Below are 24,996 nucleotides of genomic sequence, written 5' to 3' on the forward strand. Positions count from 1 at the left end.
CTCCTTTCCTACAATCCCTGAGCCTACCTACATCCATACAGATTATAAAAATGGATAGACGTGAATATGTATGTGCATAAGTATGTATGTATGTTCCATATCTCCTCCTAAACCACTGGATTTATTTCAATCAAACTTGGTACACATGTCACTTACTGTCTGGAAAGAATCCCTGTGGGGGTAAGAACCACCTGTCTAAGAAAGTGGTGGGGATGAAAATTAAGTGTATCCCACGAAGGGCAAATACCGAGATTTTATTCGTCCAGTATTAGAGAATATGAACACTAATGTGTTCACGACTTGCAACAAAGTTTACACATAATTTCAAACCTTTAAGAAACTTTTTCTCGCTGACAGTCGCCACAAACGATGAATGAAAAAAACGTGTATCGCTTACTACATTTATTCTGTTCATGTGGTAAAACTTCTGCATCAGGCATGGCATTATAATTTATTACGTCTTTACCACTAATTTTATTCACGACATATTTTGCAGACAGTATTCATGTATACTACAGAATGTAAATGCAAAATTATATCATTGTAAAATGCATATTTCAGGAGATATAACGCTATAAACACTGAGATGAGTGGAAACGAAACTGCAGGACGAAATTTGCTAGAGATACATGAGAAATATGTGTTCAATACATAAATAAAGTGGAATCCATTGGATGCCTGTGTGCATAGCGATTACCTGTATGACTCTTCTGAAAAGGTATCGATGATGACTATGTTAAGGTCGCAAACTAGATCTGCAATAAATAACAGTTTTTCCGATTAATTGCTGTCCTTAGTTAAATTTGTTAAACACATGTGAATATATAAGACTGTGTATGACCTGCATACGTGACCAAACCCATTGGTAAAATGTTCCTCGTAAACTATGGATTCATTTCAACCAAATTGGGTACACATACTACTTACTAACTGGAAAGAAATGCTGTAGGGGTAAGAATCAGTGAACTCCTATTGGGCTAGGGTTGATAACTTAGAGAGAGAAGCAGGAGATGGACACAGGTAGGGGGAGGGGGAAATTAACAGAAAGGGAAGAGGAGAAGATCGACAGAGAGAGGGAAGATTAAGAGGTGGACAGAGAAAGGAAAGAGGAGAAGATCAACAGAGAGAGGAAGTAAGTAGAGATGGAAAGAGTGGGGGAAGGAGAAGACGGATAGAGAGGAGGGAGCAAATGGACAGAGAAAGGAAATAGGAGGACTTATACATAGATAGGAAAGAGCAGGAGATGGACAGAGGGAGGGAGAATGCCGCAATGGATAGCGAGAGGGGAGGAGAAGATGGACAGAGAGGGGTAGGAAGAGAGGGACAGAGGGAAGGAGAAAGGAGAGATGGACAGAATGAAGGAGAGAACTAAATGAACAGGGAAAGGGATGAGGAGGAGGTAGAGAGAGAGGAGGAGATGGACAGAGAAAGGAAAGAGGAGATGGATAGAGAGAGGAGGACGAAGAGACGGACACAGAGGGAGTTCAAATGGCTCTGAGCACTATGGGACTTAACATCTCAGGTCATCGGTCCCATAGAACTTAGAACTACTTAAACCTAACTAACCTAAAGACATCACACACATCCATGCCCGAGGTAGGATTCGAACCTGCGACCGTAGCGGTCGCGCGGTTCTAGACTGAAGCACCTAGAACCGCTCAGCCACCAGCAGCTGGCACACAGAGGGGGGAAGAGGAGATGGACAAAGGGAGGGGGAGGAGGAGGTGGACAAAGAGAGGGAGGAGGAGGTGAATTTAGAGGGGGTGAAGTGGCGATACATGGAGAGGAGGAGATTGACTTAGAAGGGGGAGGAGGTGATGGACAGAAGGGGAAAGAGCAGAAGGATGGAGAAGGGAGGAGAAGATCAACAGGGAGAAGAGTGGAGGAGGAAATTGATAGAGGGGGGGGGGAGGAGGAAATGGACAAAGAGGAAAGGGGAAGGAGGAGATGGACTAATAGAAGATTGGAATAAATACATCTCTGGGCAACGCCAGGTACTCAGGTAGCTGTCTTACAACGTTACAGCACTTTGGATCCCTGCAAGAAAGGATTTAAGCACTCCGTCTTCAGGCCACGAGTGGCCTACCGGGACCATCCGACCGCCGTGTCATCCTCGGTGGAGGATGCGGATAGGACGGGTGTGGGGTCAGCACACTACTCTCCCGGTCATAAGATGGTATTCTTGACCGAAGCCGCTACTATTCGCTCGAGTAGCTCCTCAATTGGCATCACGAGGCTGAGTGCACCCCGAAAAAATGGCAACAGCGCATGGGTGCCTGGATGGTCACCCATCCAAGTGCCGACCACGCCCGACAGTGCTTAACTTCGGTGATCTGAAGGGAACCAGTGTATCCACTGCGGCAAGGCCGTTGCCCCTGCACGAAAGCATACAGCAATAAATAATCTTGCTGAAGTCTAATGCAGCTTCTCACATCGCTGTAATGCACGAACTATTCGCTGTATGATAGGTGTGGTGTTATTTTTTACACGCATTACCTCGCCAATCGTGAACACAACCGAACAGTTTGAGCCTATGTCCTTACGTTGCCAAACTACGGTCGTGACTGTACCCGCTGCCGACTGAGGTGGACAACATGAAGAATGTGATGGCCAATATGTGGTTGGCTGGTGAAAATATATACAGTCAGAGCCCTGTTAGAACTGTATCCTCGATGACGAGAACTTGTCAGAAACAAAGAGAGCGTCGGGGGTTCTCCAAATTAGCATCGGAATTCTGTTTTTGTTCTCAGTATGCCCAAGTTTCAGGAGTGAATGGACGTTTGTGGGGAGCTAATAGTATGGACCACTCTGAATGGAGAATATCATATATGCATGTACTCTACACTCAACGTTTCCTAAATGCGGCTGTTTGAAACAGGTAGGAATGAGGAAAGTACACTTGATCAATCTTACAGTTCAAACCCAAAACTACAATAAACTGTCTTCCTCGGCGCGCTCTGCGCATCGTGTAGATTCATCCTGTGTCGCAAACAGCAGCAGATACACAGATTCTTCTTTAACGCTCGCACAAGTATTCAAAGAACAAGGAACTAATTCCTCCCTCGTCTGCACGTTTCCCTGGTAGATCTATTCTTCTAACCAACAGCACAAATAGTAATCTAACGGAGAAATTCAAGTGACCAACATGGTAAACATCGTTAGTTCTTAACAGCTGCACGCTGGGTATTACCGAGCGCGTGATTATATAATAGTCTATACTATCACCTCGTAACGTGTGTCTGTTTCCCCATTATACACTGTACAGAAAAGACCAGTGGAAATAGTGTTGCAGAGTGACTCAACGTGTCTGCTGAAAACCCTTTTGTGGAGGTCTATAGGAAGTTTCGTCATTGAACAACTGTCACGAAACCCTGGACGTCTTAGGTAATACATCGAGACATAGCGGTGTCAGCCTTCTTTAAATGTCGATAAATGCAAGACAGTGGGTATGGGTAGTAGACATCGGTTACGTTCTGAATATAGTATTAGTGGCACGTCGTTTAATTCGGAATTACCTCTTACACCTTCGATGTCACACAGACAATGTAGAATACAACGAAAAAATCCAGGTAACATCTGATGCACTGTAACAATTTATAAAGACAGAGCCAATGATTCCTGCTGCGTCAGCACACAATTCAGTGCTATTGAAACGTCCCCTTTGAAAAATTATAAATTACTGTGCTGATAAACCTCTTACGTTATTTGATTTTAATACAGCTGAGCAAAACTGAACGGACTCAGACATTTCTCTCTTTACTTATTCTGATCAACACCACACTGACACACAATATTTTTAGCGCAACGCAATCTGACTTTCAATAATCAAATGGTTCAAATGGCTCTGAGCACTAAGGGACTTAACTTCTAAGGTCATCAGTCGCCTAGAACTTAGAAATACTTAAACCTAACTAGCCTAAGGACATCACACACATCCATGCCCGAGGCAGGATTCGAACCTGCGACCGTAGCGGTCGCGCGGTTCCAGACTGAAGCGCCTACAACCGCTCGGCCACCCCAGCCGGCTTTCAAAAATGCCCACAAAGGAATGGCCCTGACTAACAATAATCTATACCTTTCATGAATCACTTACCTCAAAAAAATCTTCGTTACTCGAACTACTGCAATACAGCGAGCGCCAATACTGCCAGCTAAATAAAAGATTCTAACTACTGAAGTCACTAACTACTGATAGGCATAGTTAGCAAATGAAAGATTTTGATAGAGAACAAACAATGTATTTACCTTAATAGTGTTCAAAAGCCATAATACATATAACAGTTCATGACATAAACTCTACGCGCTGTTCACATCCAACTGCCCAACACTACAATAGCAAATATTCCAACAATGCCAATCAAACACATTGCACACAGCACAGTCACTGATTTTCAAACAGAGCGCTACGTGGCGTTGCCAACATAAAAACCTAAACAGCCTACTTACGCTATTACATAGACTCATCAGTGTTATGTGGTATGGGGTGTTCTGTATCGATTGTGCATAGCAGAAGGTGTTTCGTACCAGTGTCGCATCTTAGAGGATGCTTATACCAATGGGGTGCGCTTCTTATCAATATCGAGGTCATCCTAGTTTCATGGCAAAGAGCGCCTGGTAGTGAAGTTACACTGGGAAATGCAGAAAAAGGAAAAAGGTCAAACAGAAAATGTAACACGCGCTGGCCTGGCGCTGGAGTCGTACAGCCGGCAATTGTCCGCAGCTCGCACCGAAACTGTTATCGTAACCCTACACAGTGGCCTATAAATAACACTACCGCTACACCAGACAAGGCGTCCTACCGTAGGTACTCAGTGTTACCCGTGTGAAGCATATGTAGGTAGCTAAACATTTATAAAATAGTTTCATACACAAACATTTTAAGCTTTACCGTCAATGTTACTGATATCGGATGAAACAACAACTTTACCGTTACCACCCACTGTTTAATTCGTTTCCGAAACGCGTTTCAAAGGTTTAAACCCCCATCACTATGTGTATTTATTTGTGTTAATGTGACATTTGTATGTTGTGTTACGGCGTTGGGGTAACCTGGGGCACTGTCTGTGGTCACAGGCTCCTTTCTTCATCGTAATACATCACATATAAACGGTCGATCGCTACGGTCGCAGGTTCGAATCCTGCCTCGGGCATGGATGTGTGTGTTGTCCTTAGGTTAGTTAGGTTTAAGTAGTTCTAAGTTCTAGGGGACTGATGAACTCAGAAGTTAAGTCCCATAGTGCTCAGAGTCATATGAACCACATCAATGGTCACACTTTGTCAACAAAGATGGTGAAAAATGGCTCTGAGCACTATGGGACTCAACTTCGGAGGTCATTAGTCCCCTAGAACTTAGAACTAGTTAAACCTAACTAACCTAAGGACATCACACACATCCACGCCCGAGGCAGGATTCGAACCTGCGACCTTTGCGGTCTCGCGGTTCCAGACTGCAGCGCCTAGAACCGCACGGCCACTTCGGCCGGCAAAGATGGTGAAGATATCATGTGTGCCTATGGCAGAGTTCCAGCGATCACAGTCTCCTTTCTCTGTCGTAATACATAAAATGCGTGTATAAAATGTCACAGTTTGTGTACAAAGATGGCGAAGACGCCAACTTTGTTCCCAAAGTGTGTCAGTTTACACGGGACGTAGTACGACAGAGAAAGGAGCCTGTGACCACTGGGGAAAGTGCCACAGGTTAGCTCAAGGTCGAAAATACCACACACGTCATATTAAAACAAATAAATCCAGCTGACGATTGAGGCTTAAACTTTCGAAACGCGTTATGGTAATAAATTAAATGGTAACTGGTAACTGTAAACTTGTTGTTTCACTCGATACAGGCAAGGTTTAAAAAATAACGGAAATGAAAAACATGTGCACGTTTCTTTAAAGTATTAAAAACGATGATTATGCAGGTGACGATGTTAAATAAAATAATTTTCTCTTGTAAAATACAAAACTTGATGCTACCCTTTGTAATAAAAACGGAATATTTCATTTCACTGCACTATATTCTACAACATGAGCAGTAGGTGGCGTTCTTTGTGAAAGACTGTTTTGGAAAAGGTAAGAGAATGGAAGGAGGATCCAGTGCAAAACTCAGTGAAAGGAAGGGTGAGAAATGAGAGGTAGAACGGTCATGATATTGACAGGAAAAGGAGTGTTGCGTTAAAGATCTCTGGGTGCGATTCGTGGACAGGCAGGGCGAGGTGGTTAAAGATTCGTTGGGAGAGGGATCAGAGAGTGTGTAGGTGTAAGGTTGAGCGAAGTCTTAGCACAAGCGCGCTATTTTATGAAGGTTGATGATTAGGGATGAGACGATAGGGTGGCTGGTGATCAGTGTGCGGAAAGTGTAGGAAATTCGAAGGTGCTCATTATGCGAGAAGTTCTAGGCGCTACAGTCTGGAACCGCGCGACCGCTACGGTCGCAGGTTCGAATCTTGCCTCGGACATGCTTGTGTGTGATGTCCTTAGTTTAGTTAGGTTTAAGTAGTGAGTTCTAGGGTATCTCAGAAGTCCCATAGTGCTCAGAGCCATTATACGAGAGGACAGGGAATCAGCGAAGTGCAAACTATCCAGTTCGTGCTGCATCGTTCATGGGACGTAGATTGCGAAATGTTGCCCACGTGACGCTCTAAGCTCAGTCTCACTGGCGACGAGGAGAGTCCTGTGGTAGTGCCTTCTGGAGTTGTGCAGCTTCCATTTGTTACTCATATGTCATACAAATGTCCAAAAACAGACCAACGTCGGTTGGGTGTCTCTGTGTGACGTTATGGAGTGGTACGAAGTGGAGCGAAAACATGGCTTTAGTTACTGGGAAGCAAATGGGCGAATTGGATTCATTGGGTAAATTCTGCAAAAAAGAAAAGCACCCGCTAAGAAGATCTCGAAGAAGATCCTTCGGTGGTTTGTACTTCAATACTCATCAGCTATTTGGGAACATGACCATGTAAGACTGTGAAAGAATACTGAAAGAATTCGACAGTCTGCTGCTAGATTTGTAGCTGGGCAGTTAAGACATTGCGAGACTGCTACTGAGAAATCTTAAGAGGAACACTTCTGTAGTTATATGTTGTTTTTGTGAAATAATGTTGGTACAAAATTAAAGAAAAAAGCTTCCGACGGACGGTAAAACAACAGTACAAAAATCGAAACTTCCTGGCAGATTAAAGCTGTGTGCTGCACGAGGACTCGAACCAGGTACGTTTCTACCAGGAGTGCTAGTTCCGCAAGGCATGCAGAAGGACTTCTGTGAATTTTGGAAGGCAGGAGACGAGGTACGGGAAACCTGTGAGAGGGGGGGTCATCATCCGTGCTTGGATAGCTTAGTCGGTAGAAAGGGAAGTGTCCCAGGCTCTGGCTCCAGTCGAGGAAGCAGTTACAGTGTGCCAGGATGTTTCAAGTCAGTTCACATTCCGCTGCAGAATGAAATTTCATTCTGAAATCTGGCAAACATTCTATACTATGAGTAACAACCGTTTCAGTATGCGCGATTATAGCCCGTACTGGCGCATACAGGAAGTTTTTATGCACTGATGAGCTTAATGTTGAGTTTTCTGAAACGCAAAACAAACGTAAGTTTTCCTATACTCTACTTCTAGGGAAACGGGAAGGCGGGACAAATGAAAATAAGGAGTATCCTTTCCTATACAGTCTAGAATGACCTGTGGAGTACACATGTACATGTAATCACACGTCATGGAGCAAACCAATATCAGTGCTTGCCTCATAGTCACTTCTACAAGCACCACGGAGACTGCATACTCGCTTCCTTATGTTTCACAAGAAGTACATTTCTCTCTCTCTCTCTCTCTCTCTCTCTCTCTCTCTCTCTCTCTGTCTCTCTCGTTCTCTTCTCCATTAGTTAAGAACGTAAGAGATAGAAAGTGTGGTGCAAGAGAGTTGCTACTTCTCAGAAGTCTTCATTTCTTTGAATAACGTTATTCGCGATGCTATACTGTAATGCACTGTTCTCTATTCTGTGGAATACGTATGTGAATCATGTTGTAGCGCAATTAAGAAGTGTTACTTGTCGTTTCCGCAACATAGCAGAAGCCTTTGGTGCAGTGCATTAGCAGACAGTGTTATTACTCGGCTGTCACGAGCTGCAGGCACCAGCAGACGACTGCTGTCAGCAAGCTGAACACACACACACACACACAAACATACATACACACACACACACACACACACACAAACACACACACACACACACACACACACACACACACACACACACACACACAGTGCTTGCCTGCCTGGCGGCATGTGATGCTGTCATTGAGTGTATCCAGACCCGTTGATAGGTGTGTTACAGCTCTAGGTAGAACCGAAAAATGACGCCACCTATTTTTTACTGCCATCTCTCACCCCGATATACCCGCCGCACTCCACCACCACCAAAATCCAACGGCACAACAATGTTAATCTCCTCTTACACTTTTCATGATTAAATTAACCATACGTCTTAATTTTTCGGGGACAGTCGTCAGTCTTCATGCTTTACCTCAATTCCTTTAAAACTGACAGGGGCAATAAATATCCTCAATTTCTAATTTTTTATTCTTAAGTTTTTTAAATTTCCCGAAACAATTAAAATAGAAAGAATGTGCTGGAAAACTAGAACTCAAATGAACACACAAGTGCAATTAAATGCTATTTAATTGGAAGAAAATGCACTAATAAAGGTATGGAGCAATTTCCTGGTGCGAATTAATTTTTCCTTTAATTTAGAAATTATGCTGTACTGATGGGAGACATGTCGAAACATCAAAATAAGCCATCTGGATAATAGAGGTGTTATTTCGTTTCTGATTTAAGTGAAATATTTTAACAGTGGGAGGCAAATCTCATCTTTTTCAGCATCCACTTTCGTGAGAGTACGTAAAGACCTACTAAATAACTGCTCCATATGCTTTTGAAAACAATTCGGTGTTTTATTTCTTTTCTTTTTCACCTTACGCCTAATTTGCTCAGCTTTTTTCACTGTTTGATTTGAAAATAATTTTTTACGCTCTTTGCCGCACCTAAAATTTTCCGCCCTAGACGGTCACCTCGTCTTCACTAAAGGTAGAAACGCCCTTCAATGTAACAATAGCACTCACTGAACATGAGAAGAATTTCGTAATATCTCGTGTTTACCGTTTTTACCGAGGTATTATCAAACTACACTCATTTTCGATACAGCGCCTAGATTGCTGATTCCAAAAGTCTTTTATTATTTATATGCGATCCTGTGTAACGCAGCAAGCCTAGACTTAGTTCAGGAGGAAGTCGAGTGGCTACTTCAGCACATAGAATATTAGTTCATTTTACCATACTGATTAATATAAAATACTGAACCACAATGCTGTCCATTTACACTTGAATGACAACTAATATTTATTACTGTCGCTGAGTATAAGAATACTGCTTATCTACATCTACATTTATACTCCGCAAGCCACCCAACGGTGTGTGGCGGAGGGCACTTTACGTGCCACTGTCATAACCTCCCTTCTCTGTTCCAGTCGCGTATGGTTCGCGGGAAGAACGACTGTCGGAAAGCCTCCGTGCGCGCTCGAATCTCTCTAATTTTACATTCGTGATCTCCTCGGGAGGTATAAGTAGGGGGAAGCAATATATTCGATACCTCATCCAAAAACGCACCCTCTCGAAACCTGGCGAGCAAGCTACACTGCGATGCAGAGCGCCTCTCTTGCGGAGTCTGCCACTTGAGTTTGCTAAACACCTCCGTAACGCTATCACGGTTACCAAATAACCCTGTGACGAAACGCGCCGCTCTTCTGTGGATCTTCTCTATCTCCTCCGTCTACCCGATCTGGTACGGATCCCACACTGATGAGCAATACTCAAGTATAGGTCGAACGAGTGTTTTGTAAGCCAACTCCTTTGTTGATGGACTACATTTTCTAAGGACTCTCCCAATGAATCTCAGCCTGGTACCCGCCTCACCAACAATTAATTTTATATGATCATTCCACTTCAAATCGTTCCGTACGCATACTCCCAGATATTTTACAGAAGTAACTGCTACCAGTGTTTGCTCCGCTATCATATGATCATACAATAAAGGATCCTTCTTTCTATGTATTCGCAATACATTACATTTGTCTATATTAAGGGTCAGTTGCCACTCCCTGCACCAAGTGCCTATCTGCTGCAGATCTTCCTGCATTTCGCTACAATTTTCTAATGCTGCAACTTCTCTGTATACTACAGCATCATCCGCGAAAAGCCGCATGGAACTTCCGACACTATCTACTAGGTCATTTATATATATTGTGAAAAGTAATGGTCCCATAACACTCCCCTGTGGCACACCAGAGGTTACTTTAACGTCTGTAGACGTCTCTCCATTGATAACAACATGCTGTGTTCTGCTTACTAAAAATTCTTCAATCCAGCCACACAGCTGGTCTGATATTCCGTAGGCTCTTACTTTGTTTATCAGGCGACAGTGCGGAACTGTATCGAACGCCTTCCGGAAGTCAAGGAAAACAGCATCTACCTGGGAGCCTGTATCTAATATTTTCTGGGTCTCATGAAGAAATAAAGCGAGGTGGGTCTCACACGATCGCTGTTTCCGGAATCCATGTTGACTCCACAAACTAGATTCTGGGTTTTCCAAAAACGACATGATACGCGAGCAAAAAAACATGTTCTAAAATTCTACAACAGATCGACGTCAGAGATATAGGTCTATAGTTTTGCGCAACTGCTCGACAACCCTTTTTGAAGACTGGGACTACCTGTGCTCTTTTCCAATCATTTGGAACCTTCCGTTCCTCTAGAGACTTGCGGTACACGGCTGTTAGAAGGGGGGCAAGTTCCTTCGCGTACTCTGTGTAGAATCGAATTGGTATCCCGTTAGGTCCAGTGGACTTTCCTCTGTTGAGTGATTCCAGTTGCTTTTCTATTCCTTGGACACTTATTTCGATGCCAGCCATTTTTTCGTTTGTGCGAGGATTTAGAGAAGGAACTGCAGTGCGGTCTTATACTTGAGTAGTATCGAAGAACAGTCACAAATCACTGTACATTTATCTTTAAACTTTGATACACAGCTCCGCCGTATCTGACCAAGGTAGACGTTGCTGTCTTAATTGACTATCACAGAGTGGGGCGAGCAGCGCCGCGCTCACGTAAGGGGTCTTCCAGCAGCGGCGGCTTATGGAACCTCCATGCTGGCGAGGTATTTGTCTTCATGGGCGACAATTCGCGCCCCCATCGTGCACATCTTGTGAATACTTCCTTCAGGATAACGACATCGCTCGACTAGAGGCCAGCATGTTCTCCAGACATCAACCCTATCGAACATGCCTGGGATAAATTGAAAAGAGCTCTTTATGGACGACGGGTCCCACCAACCACTCTGAGGGATCTACGCCGAATCGGCGTCGAGGCGTGGGACAATCAGGACCAAAAGTACCTTGATGAACTTGTGATACTATGCCACAACGAATACACGCATGCATCAATGCAAGAGGACGTGCTACTGGGTATTAGAGGTACCGGTGTGTACAGCAATCCTGACCACCCCCTCTGAAGGTCTCGCCGTATTGTGGTATAATATGCAATGTGTTTTTTTCATGAGCAACAAAAAGGGTGGAAATGATGTTTATGTCGATCTCTATTCCAGTTTCCTGCACAGGCTCCGGAACTCTCGGAACCGAGGTGACGCAAAACCTTTTTTGATGTGTGTATAATCCAAATAATTTCTTCTGATCAACTCCGTCAGATCTGTAGACCAATATTAAACATGGGTAGCTTACGTAGCATAGCAGATAAAGAAATTCACTTTGTTGTTAAATTTGTGTTTCATTTTCAACATGAGAAGTAACAAAGCGCATAATATTAATTTTTTTTAAATTTAAGCCGCTATGTTACTTACGAATCTGCGAATGGTTTGTATGCTGTCATACAAACAAACAAGTCACCTAAACGTGGCATGTGAGCAGTCTACGTTCACATCATCTCGACAGAAATCTTAAACATGACCTAAGGAAAATGTAACTAATTAGTTGTCACCGGTTTTGACTTGTCACGGTGAGACGTCAATCCGAAAATCATTCAAAAACTGCGTGTTGCTCACCGAATAATGGAAAGATTTATGTTGTGAATTACTAGCAGACAGAGGAAAACAAATGAATCAGCGAACAGAGGAATGAAACGCGTAATTATGACTGTAAGGAAAATGAGTTAGACCCCAGGCGCGGAGTACATTCAGTTAAAAGGGCAGAAGACGAATCAAGAAACGTCTCTGCTGGATTCCAGCAGACAAGAAAAGACAGCCGGCCGCGGTGGCCGAGCGGTTCTAGGGGCTTCAGTCCGGAACCGCGTGACTACTACGGTCGCAGGTTCGAATCCTGCCTCGGGCATGGATGTGTGTGGTGTCCTTAGGTTAGTTAGGTTTAAGTAGTTCTAAGTTCTAGGGACTGATGACCTCAGATGTTAAGTCCCATAGTACTCAGAGCCATTTGAACCATTTGAACAAAAGACAGGGTGACAACCAAATGGAAGGTGGCTAGGCCATAATAGTATTAGAGAGGAGCAATATGGATGAGTTTAGCCGGAAACCGTAATGTACTGAAGTAATCATAGAACGTGGCCTCTGTGAAAACACTACGCTCTTGGATGTTGCAGGTTTTCACTGTACTATCGATTGTGGAACAGGGGTTTGGGTTTCTTCGTGCAGTATTAGTCGGTCTCGGATCAGGTCAGGAGATTTGATTTATAGGGGATCTGACCCTCAGGGTGTATCACCCGCACAAGAGCTCCCGCCTGATAGCAGGAGAGGTGGGATATCGCGATGCAACAAAGAGCGTGGAAATGTCCAAGGGTAAAAGTTAGTAGAAATCCGTTCGTTTACAAAAAGAACTATGCGTGAAGCGTACAACTTCCACCGCCATATCTTAGCGGAAGATGTTGCCGAGAAACCGAGATAATTCTGATCATACGTAAAATCACTAAGTTCTCCACCCACTCATCAACCAGTCTGCTGTGGCAATAGAAGACACCAAAAGAAAGCTGAAATTTTCAATTTCACGTTTAAAAAATCATTCATGCAGCGCGAAAGCACAGACGTAGCATCGTCTGATCCTCGCACAGTCTCCGGTGTGGAGGACATAGTAATAGGCGTCGCTGGCGTTCAGAAGCAGCTGAAGGAGTTGAATACAAGTAAGTCGCCAGGTCCAGAAAAACTCCCAACTCGGTTTTACAGAAATTATTTTTGGCATTAGCCCTTTACTTAGATTGCATTTATCGCGAATTTAACGCCCACCGTGAAGTCGTAAGTGACTGGGTAAAACCCCAGTTGACTTCTGTATATAAGAAGGGTAAAAGAAAGAAGCCACAGAATTACAGACCAATACCCTTAACATCAGTCTGTTGCAGAATTTTTGAGCATACTGTAAGTTCTAATGTAAGAAACTTCCTTGACACAGAAGAGCTTATGTCAGTAAATCATCACGGATTTAGTAAGCATCGTATGTGCTACACTCGGCTTGCCCTTTTCTCACGTGATATACTGCAGGTCATGGATGAAGGGTAACAGGCGTATTTCATACGGCTAGATTTCCGGTAAGTGTTTCACACAGTGCCTCATTGCAGACTGTTAACGAAGGTACGGTCATGCTGAATAGGTACCCAAATGTGTGACTAGTTTGAAGTCTTCTTAAGTAATAGAACCCAGTATGTTGCCCGCAAAGGCGAGTCTTCATCGAAGACAACGGTATGTGAGGAGTGTCCCAGGGAAGAGGGATAGGGCCGCTCTTGTTCTCCGCATACGTAAATGAAGTGACAGACAGGGTGACCAGCAATCGACGGCTGTATGCTGATGATGATGCTCGGTGCAGGGGAAGGCGTCGTCGTTGAGTGATAGTAGAGATATAAAATGACTTAGACAAATGCTACACTCCTGGAAATTGAAATAAGAACACCGTGAATTCATTGTCCCAGGAAGGGGAAACTTTATTGACACATTCCTGGGGTCAGATACATCACATGATCACACTGACAGAACCACAGGCACATAGACACAGGCAACAGAGCATGCACAATGTCGGCACTAGTACAATGTATATCCACCTTTCGCAGCAATGCAGGCTGCTATTCTCCCATGGAGACGATCGTAGAGATGCTGGATGTAGTCCTGTAAAACGGCTTGCCATGCCATTTCCACCTGGCGCCTCAGTTGGACCAGCGTTCGTGCTGGACGTGCAGACCGCGTGAGACGACGCTTCATCCAGTCCCAAACATGCTCAATGGGGGACAGATCCGGAGATCTTGCTGGCCAGGGTAGTTGACTTACACCTTGTAGAGCACGTTGGGTGGCACGGGATACATGCGGACGTGCATTGTCCTGTTGGAACAGCAAGTTCCCTTGCCGGTCTAGGAATGGTAGAACGATGGGTTCGATGACGGTTTGGATGTACCGTGCACTATTCAGTGTCCCCTCGACGATCACCAGTGGTGTACGACCAGTGTAGGAGATCGCTCCCCACACCATGATGCCGGGTGTTGGCCCTGTGTGCCTCGGTCGTATGCAGTCCTGATTGTGGCGCTCACCTGCACGGCGCCAAACACGCATACGACCATCATTGGCACCAAGGCAGAAGCGACTCTCATCGCTGAAGACGACACGTCTCCATTCGTCCCTCCATTCACGCCTGTCGCGACACCACTGGAGGCGGGCTGCACGATGTTGGGGCGTGAGCGGAAGACGGCCTAACGGTGTGCGGGACCGTAGCCCAGCTTCATGGAGACGGTTGCGAATGGTCCTCGCCGATACTCCAGGAGCAACAGTGTCCCTAATTTGCTGGGAAGTGGCGGTGCGGTCCCCTACGGCACTGCGTAGGATCCTACGGTCTTGGCGTGCATCCGTGCGTCGCTGCGGTCCGGTCCCAGGTCGACGGGCACGTGCACCTTCCGCCGACCACTGGCGACAACATCGATGTACTGTGGAGACCTCACGCCCCACGTGTTGAGCAATTCGGCGGTACGTCCACCCGGCCTCCCGCATGCCCACTATACGCCCTCGCTCAAAGTCCGTCAACTGCACATACGGTTCACGTCCACGCTGTTGCGGCATGCTACCAGTGTTAAAGACTGCGATGGAGCTCCGTATGCCACGGCAAACTGGCTGACACTGACGGCGGCGGTGCACAAATGCTGCGCAGCTAGCGCCATTCGACGGCCAACACCGCGGTTCCTCGTGTGTCCGCTGTGCCGTGCGTGTGATCGTTGCTTGTACAGCCCTCTCGCAGTGTCCGGAGCAAGTATGGTGGGTCTGACACACCGGTGTCAATGTGTTCTTTTTTCCATTTCCAGGAGTGTAGTTGGTGTGATGAATGGTACCTAGCTCTAAATGTAGAAAAGTGTAAGTTAATGCAGATGAGTAGGAAAAACAACCAATGTTCGAATACAGCGACAGTAGTGCACTGCCTGATACAGTCACGTCAATTAAATATGCAATATTGCAAATCGATATGAAGTGGAACGAGCAGATAAGGATGGTAGTAGGATAGGCGAATGATCGAATACGGTTTATTGGGGTAATTGTAGGAAAGTGTAGCTCATCTATAGAGGATACCAGGTATAGAACACTAGCGCCATCCATTCTTGAGTACTGCTCGAGTGTTTAGGATCCCCACCAGGTTAGATTAAAGAAAGACACAGAAACAACTCAGGGGCGGGCTGCTAGATTCGTTACCGGTAGATTCGATCAACAGGCGGAGATGATTCGTGAACTCAGAACGGAATCGCTGGAGGGAAGGCGACGCTCTTTTCGAGAATTACTATCGACAAAATTTAGAGCACCAGCATTTGCGGCAGTCTGTAGTACGATTCTACTGCTAGCAACGCACATATCGCATAAGAACTGCGATGACAAGATAAGGGAAATTTTGGCTTGTGCGGAGGCATATCGACATATTCGCCTCGCTCCATTTGAAAGTGAAATAGGAGGGGGGATGACAAGTAGTGGTACAAAGTACGCTCCCACGTGCACCGATTGTTGGCTTGCGGAGTGTTGTGTAGATGTAGACGTTACAATATAGCCTCTGACAATGCTGCTGAATATACAGGGTCTAGAATCTTGCATGGTAGTGGAAACATATCGCCGATTCTTTTCCTACTTTGTCACGTAGAACACATCAGCTCACACCGCACCCCTAGTCCTCCCTTACACAACGCAGTAGGAGTGATCCGCGGCACACTTGTCAGGAAAGATGTTACGGTGCTTTCCCTGGCGTACGTCACTGTGGAGGCACGTCCTTGTAGCTGTTTTCGCTGCGCCAGCCCACACCCGCCTGACACACGCCCGGTCTAACGGTGCCGCCCACATCCGCTACGACTGTCTCGGCGCGACGTCTGCTAGTGTTGGAATGTATGTGCAGTTTTTACTGCTCTTCCTTCAGGTATATATTGCTCAAATGGTTCAAATGGCTCTGAGGTCATCAGTTCCCTAGAACTTAGAACTACTTAAACCTAACTAACCTAAGGACATCACACACATCCATGCCCGAGGCAGGATTCGAACCTACGACCGTAGCGGTCGCGAGGTTCCAGAATGAAGCGCCTAGAACCGCTCGGCCACACCGGCCGGCTGTATATATTCGCATCGTTGCTGAGTTGCAGAGTTCAGTCTCGCTGCATGCAATATTTGTTGTGCATTTGTTGTGCAGTGATTCCCAAAGTGGACTAACTGATCCTCTGGGGTCAACTGCAACCCGCCAAGCGTCCACGTCAACGAAAAACAAAACTGAGGGTGCATTAGATGTGGATGTAGGTCCACGAGAGAGGATTCCATTTAGGCAGGTCGAAAAAAGCTTTCAACAATTTCGCTATGATACTATCCAAGCTGGAAGATCATCTGAGAGGTTGTCATCCTGATACAACAGGTAAAGATTTGAAATACTTCCAACTGCTTAAAAGAATCACTTCAAAAGAGACCGGCCGGCCGTTGTGGCCGAACGATTCTAGGAGCTTCAGTCTGGAACCGCGCGACCGCTACGGTCGCAGGTTCGAATCCTGCCTCGGGTATGGATGTGTGTGATGTCCTTAGGTTAGTTAGGTTTAAGTAGTTCTTAGTTCTAGGGAATGATGATCTCAGATGATACGTCCCATAGTGCTCAGAGCCATTTGAACCATTTGCATCAAAAGAGACCAACGGTGGACAGTACGTTCGCTTCGACGTCACAAAGAAATGATGATGGTTTGTAAGCATCTTACAATACTTCCCCACTTGCAGCAAAATCTAGGAAACGGCGTACTATTGGGGAACAGTTAATTTTGCCAGCCATTGAACCTATTGTAAAAACTGTTCTACATAAACCAGCTTATGATTTTCTCAACAGAATTCCTCTGAACAACAACACAGTTCAGAGACGTGTCGATGAAATGAGTTATGACGCTGTGCAGTTAGGCGCAAACGGCGCATTTCTCTATACAACTGGACCAGTCAGCTTTACCTGAAAATGAAGCATTATTATTGGCATATGTTCCTTTTGTTATGGACCAAGAAATCTATGAAGAATTGGTCTTTGTGATAACTGCAATAACAGACGCTAAACGTGATCAGTACTTAATGTTTTGAAAGATTATTTCATGGAGAAAGTGATCCCCTTATGAAGTACAGGCCTAATATCAGTGGCTGTAGATGAACCGCCTGCCATGTTTGGACCCTACGGTGTATTTAAAAGCCACTTAGAAAAATATACTCGTAATGTTTGCATCCATCGACAACATTTATCGGCTAAAACTCTGAGTGGCAGATTGCATTACCCCCTTCAATTTGTCGTTAACGCAGTAAAGAAAACTCAAAAGCAATGCGTTGAATTCTAGGTTATTTGTGCAGTTATGCGAAGAAAACGACGAGAGCTTCGATTGTTTACGCCTCCAAACTGAAGCACGCTGGTTGTCAAAAAGCTTACGTTCGTCAAGCTTTTTCTCTCTTTTTGAGACTGTTTTAGAGTTTTTGGATACTAATGACCTAATTTTGAAAGATAATTTATAAAATTTGAAACACAACAGTGCTTATTTAACGCACTTTTTGTAAATTTAATGAAGTTAACTTGCGATTTCGTGGTGACTGTCGAAATTTGAGAAAAACAAAGTCCTTCTTCCAGTCCATATGTGGCATAACAGCAAGCAAACCAGTGCTTAACAGTATTGGTTAAAAACAGTCTTGGTTGCAATTTTAGTTCTTTTATTTTTCAACGACGCGTTTCGCCTTTATTTAGGCATCTTCAGGTTATCTTTTCTAAATGGACGCGAGAGGCACAAAGATCTGCATAACGTGTTCCCGTTCACAGGAGTGAGTAACAGTAAGATGGGGGCTCAAGTAGCCACAGCGCATTAATGTTACTCACTCCTCTGAACGGGAACGCGTTATGCAGATCTTGGTGCCTCTCGTGTCCATCTAGAAAAGATAACCTGAAGATGCCTAAATAAAGGCGAAAGGCGTCGTTGAAAAATAAAAAAAAATAAAATTGCAACAAAGACTGTTTTTAACCAATAAAAACAAAGTCCATTATTAAAATTCTTTTTCCAGAATTAGGCTAATGAAGCAGAACGTTGGACGGCGCCAATTTGCCCATTGCCCCAATTTGTTACATTAAAACTGCCAGAACGGTGGCATTTCCATATAGACTCAAGTATTAAATGTCCTTCACACAGGTTTTCAATCTACGTTTGAGAATGTTGTAACTACAGAAATACCACAGCGGATTATCAGTCCATACAGTGACAATGAAACGGATATCATATTACAAGAAGATCTCATTTCAATATTTACTAACAAAATTTAGAAACAAGGAAGGAAGGAAGACTGAGTTTTAAGTCCCGTCAACATCGAGATCATTAGAGCACAAGCTCGGATTGTGTTAAAAAAGGGGAAGAAAATCGGCCGTGCCCTTTCAAAGAAATCATCCCGGCATTTGCCTGGAGAGACTTCGGGAATCCTCGGAAAACCTAAATCTGGACCGCCGGACGCTGGTCTGAACCGTCGTCCTCCCGAATGCGAGTCCAGTGTGCTAGCCACTGCACCATCTCGTGCTGTTACAGTTTAGAAAAGGATGTCAGCAATTGTGGCTTGGGAGGGATACACTTGGTACTTATCCTGTATTATGGGCTAACGCGGGAAAGTTTTGGATAGGTTTTCTATCTCCAAACCTCGGGAAAAGGGATTTCGGCGCGACTGCCAATCTTCTTAATACCTTTTCGGTCTTGATATTCATAAATTTTACCTCTTGTCGAGAGCAGAAATTTATATTTTTTTTGCATATTTGGGCTCGCAGATGAAGTACAGGTGAATACACGTACAGTATACCGCAATCGTGTTCTTCATACTCCACTACAATCGCTCTACCGTGCAAAACTGAATGAAGTCTCAGCAGGTCTTGAGGGGTTAAACGGAAACTTACTGTGCCCGAACGAGGCGACGGCTCTTATGAGATTTCGGGACGGGTGTCGGGCAGGCATAATGCAGCCATATTCGTACACTGTTAGGTGTTCAAATTGTCTCAACTGAGTAGTTCGTTAGGTGCAGTAGAAGAAAGCCGACAGGGAAGGGGTAGTGTACTCAGTTTCGGCCATGTTTTGTAAAGACACAAATCCCCCAAGATTGTCAAACAACGCCGAAAACGTCACGATGACAAACAACCGCTACAGTTTCTCATGAGCAACCTAACAATCAAATATGCATTACAATCATGCTCATAAATTAAGGATAATTCCAGTATGTGATGCCTCACAACGTGGCACTACAAAAAACTGTCGCTAGTAGCATGGGCACATAGGGAACACACACGGCACAGATCTGTAATTCCACGGTTTGGTGATGTTGAGAAAACCGTCCCGGAACACATGTACAACAAAACCCCACTGTTTCCTGGGCATGTACCCCGACATCAATATGAGGTATGATCACCATGCACACGTACACAGGCCGCACAACGGGTTGGCATACTCTGGATCAGGTGGTCGAGCAGCTGCTGGGGTGTAGCCTCCCATTCTTGCACCAGTGCCTGTCGGAGCTCCTGAAGTGTCCTAGGGGTTTGAAGACGTGCAGAGATACGTCGACCGAGAGCATCCCAGACGTGCTCGATGGGTTTTAGGTCTGGAGAACAGGCAGGCCACTCCATTTGCTGATATCTTCTGTTTCAAGGTACTCCTAAACGATGGCAGCTCGGTGGGTCCGTGCGTTATCATCCATCAAGAGGAAGGTGGGACCCACTGCATCCCTGAAAAGGCGGACATACTGGTGCAAAATGACGTCCCGATACACCTGACCTGTTACAGTTCCTCTGTCAAAGACATGCAGGGGTGTACGTGCACCAATCATAATCCCACCCACACCATCAAACCACGACCTTCATACAGGTCCCTTTCAAGGACATTAAGGGGTTGGTATTTGGTTCATGGTTCACGACAGATGAAAATCCGACGAGAATCACTGTTCAGACTATACCTGGACTCGTCCGTGAACATAACGTGGGACCACTGTTCCAATGACCATGTACTGTGTTCTTGACACCAGGCTTTACGGGCTCTCCTGCGACCAGGGGTCAGTGGAATGCACCTTATAGATCTCCGGGCGAATAAACCATGTCTGTTCAGTCGTCTGTAGACTGTGTGTCTGGAGACAAATGTTGCAGTGGCTGCGGCAAGGTCCCGAGCAAGGCTACCTGCAGTACTCCGTGGCCGCCTGCGGGCACTGATGGTGAGATATCGGTCTTCTTGTAGTGTTGTACACTGTGGACGTCCCGTACTGTAGCGCCTGCACGCGTTTCCTGTCTGCTGGAATCGTTGCCATAATCGTGCTACGACCTGCTGTGTTTGACCAGACTCCAGTCGCCCTAGTATTCAACCCCTCATAGTGTCATGCATATGTGTTCTTTGAGCCATTTTCAACACACAGTCACCATTAGCAAATCTGAAAAAGCATGCACACTTACTCGCTGCACCATACTCTGACATGCACCAACACACCTCTGCGTGTCTGAACTGCTGCCAGCGCCACCGTGCGACGACAGCAGGTTAAATGCACCGGATGGTCATACCCCGAGGTGATTTAAACCAGCAAAATGCCCACCACAGCGTTGTTTCACCATGTATCAGCATTATCCTTAGTTTATGAGCATGAGTGTATTTACTAAAGCCACTGTGTTATCCCTTGCATGCAGCGGACGCCTATGTTAATGTGTCGGCATCTGTGGTGTAGCTGGAGACGAGCACCAACGTTTCGTTTACCGAAGTTATGCAAAGGTGCTTACGTTTTGTGGAACAGTGTGCTTCACAGACCAGTGGTACGCACTCTACTTGTTCTCTGACTAGAACAACGAGACATAATAGTATAGAAAAGGGAAAGTTCGGAATGCGTCAATACAAGTTGTGTAATTAAGTACCGTCTTTCCCAAATGTATAGAAAGTCTTATTAAGAGGAAAGGCGTTTCGCTGTATACTAAAGCATCTTCAGAAGCCACTGTAATACCATTGCTTTTACAATTTTCTTTGCTTGAATCACAAACGCCTCACATGCTTTAAATTACTACCACAAGCAGTATTAATTCACATCGTCACAAAAAACCGCAAGTAGCAATAAGAACTAATGCTGCTTATCCAGAATGAGATTTTCACTCTGTAGTGGAGTGTGCGCTGTACGAATATGGGTACATTATGCCTGCCCGACAACCGTCCCGAAATCTCGTTAGAGCCGTCACCTCGTTTGGGCACAGTAAGTTTTCGTTTAACCCCTCAAGACCTGCTGAGACTTCATTCAGTTTTGCACGGTAGAGCGATTGTAGTGGAGTATGAAGAACACGACTGCGGTATACTTCACTTCATCTGCGAGCCCAAATATGAAAAAAAAAAATACAAATTTCTGCTCTCGACGAGAGGTAAAAATTATGAATATCAAGACCTAAAAGGTGTCTGGAACTTCTTAAACTGTACTGACGGAGAAAAAATGTCGCAACACCAAAAAATAATTAATGCAGACTTATATAATTTCAGGAATGTACTTCCCTGGGTAACATATTGAAGCGATTAACATTGCGAGATCACAGGTTAACGTAATCGCGAGATAAGCCATTGTAAATGTGAATTGCTGGTACATTAATAACCGGTGTAACCGCCAGAATGTTGAAGAATGCAAGCACGCACACGTGCATGCATTGTGGTGTACAGGTGCCGTATGTTAGTTTGTGGGACGTAGTTCCATGCCTGTTGCACTTGGTCGGTCAATACAGAGACGGTTAATGCTGTTTGTGAATAACGCTACAATTATCGTCCGATGATTTCCCATATGTGCTGGATTGGAAACTGATCTGGAGATCGAGCAGGCTAAAGCAACAGGTCGATACTCCGTAGAGCTACTTGGGTTACAACAGCCAGATGTAAGGGAGCGTTATACTATTGGAAAACACCCCCTGAAATGCTGTTCATGAATGGCAGCACAACAGTTCGAATCACCGGACTCACGTACAGATCTGCAGTCACAGTGCTTGGGATAACCACGAGAGTGCTCCTGCTATCATACGAAGGCGCACCCCAGACCACAGTAGGGGACTGGCTCCGAGCTGTCCTTGAAGTAACTGATTTGTAACAGTTCGTTGTGTCATTGTCGTGACAACTGCTACACAAATGGCTGCTGCAGACTCAGTACGATGCCCCAGAGCCGTACGCCGAACACGATGGTCGTCTCTCTCGGTAATGCCACGCGGCCGTCCGGAGCCCGGGTTTCTTGCGATCGTAAATTATCAAGACCACTGCTGCCAGCAGCAAACTGCCTGGAGGATTAAAACTGTGAGCCGGACCGAGACTCGAACTCGGGACCTTTGCCTTTCGCGGGCAAGTGCTCTGCCAGGAAGTTTCATATCAGCGCACGCTCCGCTGCAGAGTGAAAATCTCATTTTGGAAACATCCCCCAGGCTGTGGCTAAGCCATGTCTCCGCAATTATCCTTTCTTCCAGGAGTGCTAGTTCTGCAAGGATCGCAGAAGAGCTTCTGTGAAGTTTAGAAGGTAGGAGACGAGGTACTGGCGGAATTAAAGCTGTGAGGACGGGTCCTGAGTCGTGCATGGGTAGATCAGTTGGTAGAGCACTTGCCCGCGAAAGGCAAAGGTCCCGAGTTCGAGTCTCGGTCCGGGAGTCAGTTTTAATCTGCGGAAGTTTCAGTGCTGCTTACAGTAGTAAGTTAAAGTATGCGAATTGTTTACGATGCCAGCAAACAAAATTGTAAAAGAAAAAAAAACACATTGTTACAATGAGCAGTAAAGATGCTTTAGAATAAAACGAAGCGCGTTTGCTCCTAATAAAAATTTCATTACATTTTCGAAAGACGGTATTTAAACCTGTACAACTACTATATCTGCAACTGCAGAAAAGAAGAGGCCGAAAAACAAAGAAGACAACATGCATCAGTATACATTCTAAGATCAAAAAAACTACACAGCGCCTGGAATTTCCTTGACTGGATTGGAAGTGTCTTCGGTGATGAGTTCCGCTTCGAACGGAACCCCGATGACCAGCAGAGACCTGTCTGAAGACGTCCCGGACAGCGATGGGATGCCAAGCTGATTGTCACCCTCCATACGGCCCTTCAACCAGGAGTGATGGTCTTGAGTGAAATTTCATTTCATTGCAGGACTCCCTTGGACGTCATCCGCGGTACCCTTCCACCACAGCGTTACGTCGACAATATTCGACGCCCCGTTTTGTTACCATTCCTGGACTTACATTTCAGCAAGATAACTCCCTTCTGCACGCGGAGAGAGTTCCTGCTCCTTGGCTTCATGCTTGCCAAACCCTGTTTGGCCAGCGAGATCGCCAGATCTCTCCCCAATTGAGAACGTTTGGAGCATGATGCCCAGAACCCTCCATCCAGCTCGGGGTTTTGATGATCTAACGCGCCATTTGGGCAGAATTTGGCACCGTATCCCTCAGGACGACATCAAACAAATTTGTCTATCAGTGCCAAGCTGAATAACTGCTTGCATAAGGTCCACATGTGGACTATCGCGTTACTCACTTGCTCAGTTTGTCAAGCTCTTTCTCTTGAACAAATCGGCAAAGTTTTGCGAAACTGTAATCTTGTACGGCACATCTGCCGATTTCCGTCCCATCGGAATAATTCCTTCGAGGTGCGTCGTTTCTTTTTTTTTTATTAGTGTATCTGAGTATAATTCAGCGAGATTGTTAGGCTGTGTAGTAGTCCTCTGAATCCGTCTTAATTTACCGAAAATCTCAGTATTCTACGGTTTCGGGTTTCCCAGGTTTTCATCTATCAGTATCAAAAATGGTTCAAATGGCTCTGAGCACTATGGGACTTAACATCTCAGGTCATCAGTCCCCTAGAACTTAGAACTACTTAAACCTAACTAACCTAAGGACATCGCACACATCCATGCCCGAGGCAGGATTCGAACCTGCGACAGTAGCGGTCGCGCGGTTCCAGACTGAAGCGCCTAGAAGCGCTCGGCCACTCAGGCCGGCTCTATCAGTATCGATTATTGAGGCTTCACACATATGTCCTAGTCAAAGTTCATGGCTCTGACTCCTAACGTAAAAATTATTTGAATGGAATTCACCTAGCAAAGCGGAACAATGGATATGTTACAGTCAAAACCCGTTTATAGTTAGAACGCGTTCTTACTAGATAAAACTAGTTTTTACTGGGCCACTTCGTCAAAACGCGTTTTGCCTAGTTAAAACTAGTTTTAACTGACTTTCGCTTTTGACCAGCAGTAAATTCTAGTTGTAACTATGGTTATCAGTATCAACTAGTTTCAACTAGAAAAAGAATGAAGATGGCTTCAGATTAAATACACGCCACTGTAGAAATCAGTGACAATATAATTATTCCGATTCCTGTTGTGGACAGAGCAAAAGCAGATCTCCCCAATATTATTGGAGCTGTTCTTCAGGAAGATGAACAGGGCTTGCACAAGATTGAAACGAAATATGGGATACTCGACAAATTGTATTGCAGTTATGT

At 45.1% G+C, this 24,996-nt stretch overlaps 1 pseudogene; it reads right to left on the reverse strand.

Moving 5' to 3' along the window:
• Positions 1–2,256: 2,256 nt before the first annotated feature.
• On the reverse strand, positions 2,257–2,374 carry LOC126426082 (5S ribosomal RNA; annotated as a pseudogene).
• Between the last annotated feature and the right edge of the window lie 22,622 nt (positions 2,375–24,996).

The sequence above is a fragment of the Schistocerca serialis genome, chromosome 1 (genome assembly GCF_023864345.2).
Source record: "Schistocerca serialis cubense isolate TAMUIC-IGC-003099 chromosome 1, iqSchSeri2.2, whole genome shotgun sequence".
Taxonomy (NCBI): domain Eukaryota; kingdom Metazoa; phylum Arthropoda; class Insecta; order Orthoptera; family Acrididae; genus Schistocerca; species Schistocerca serialis.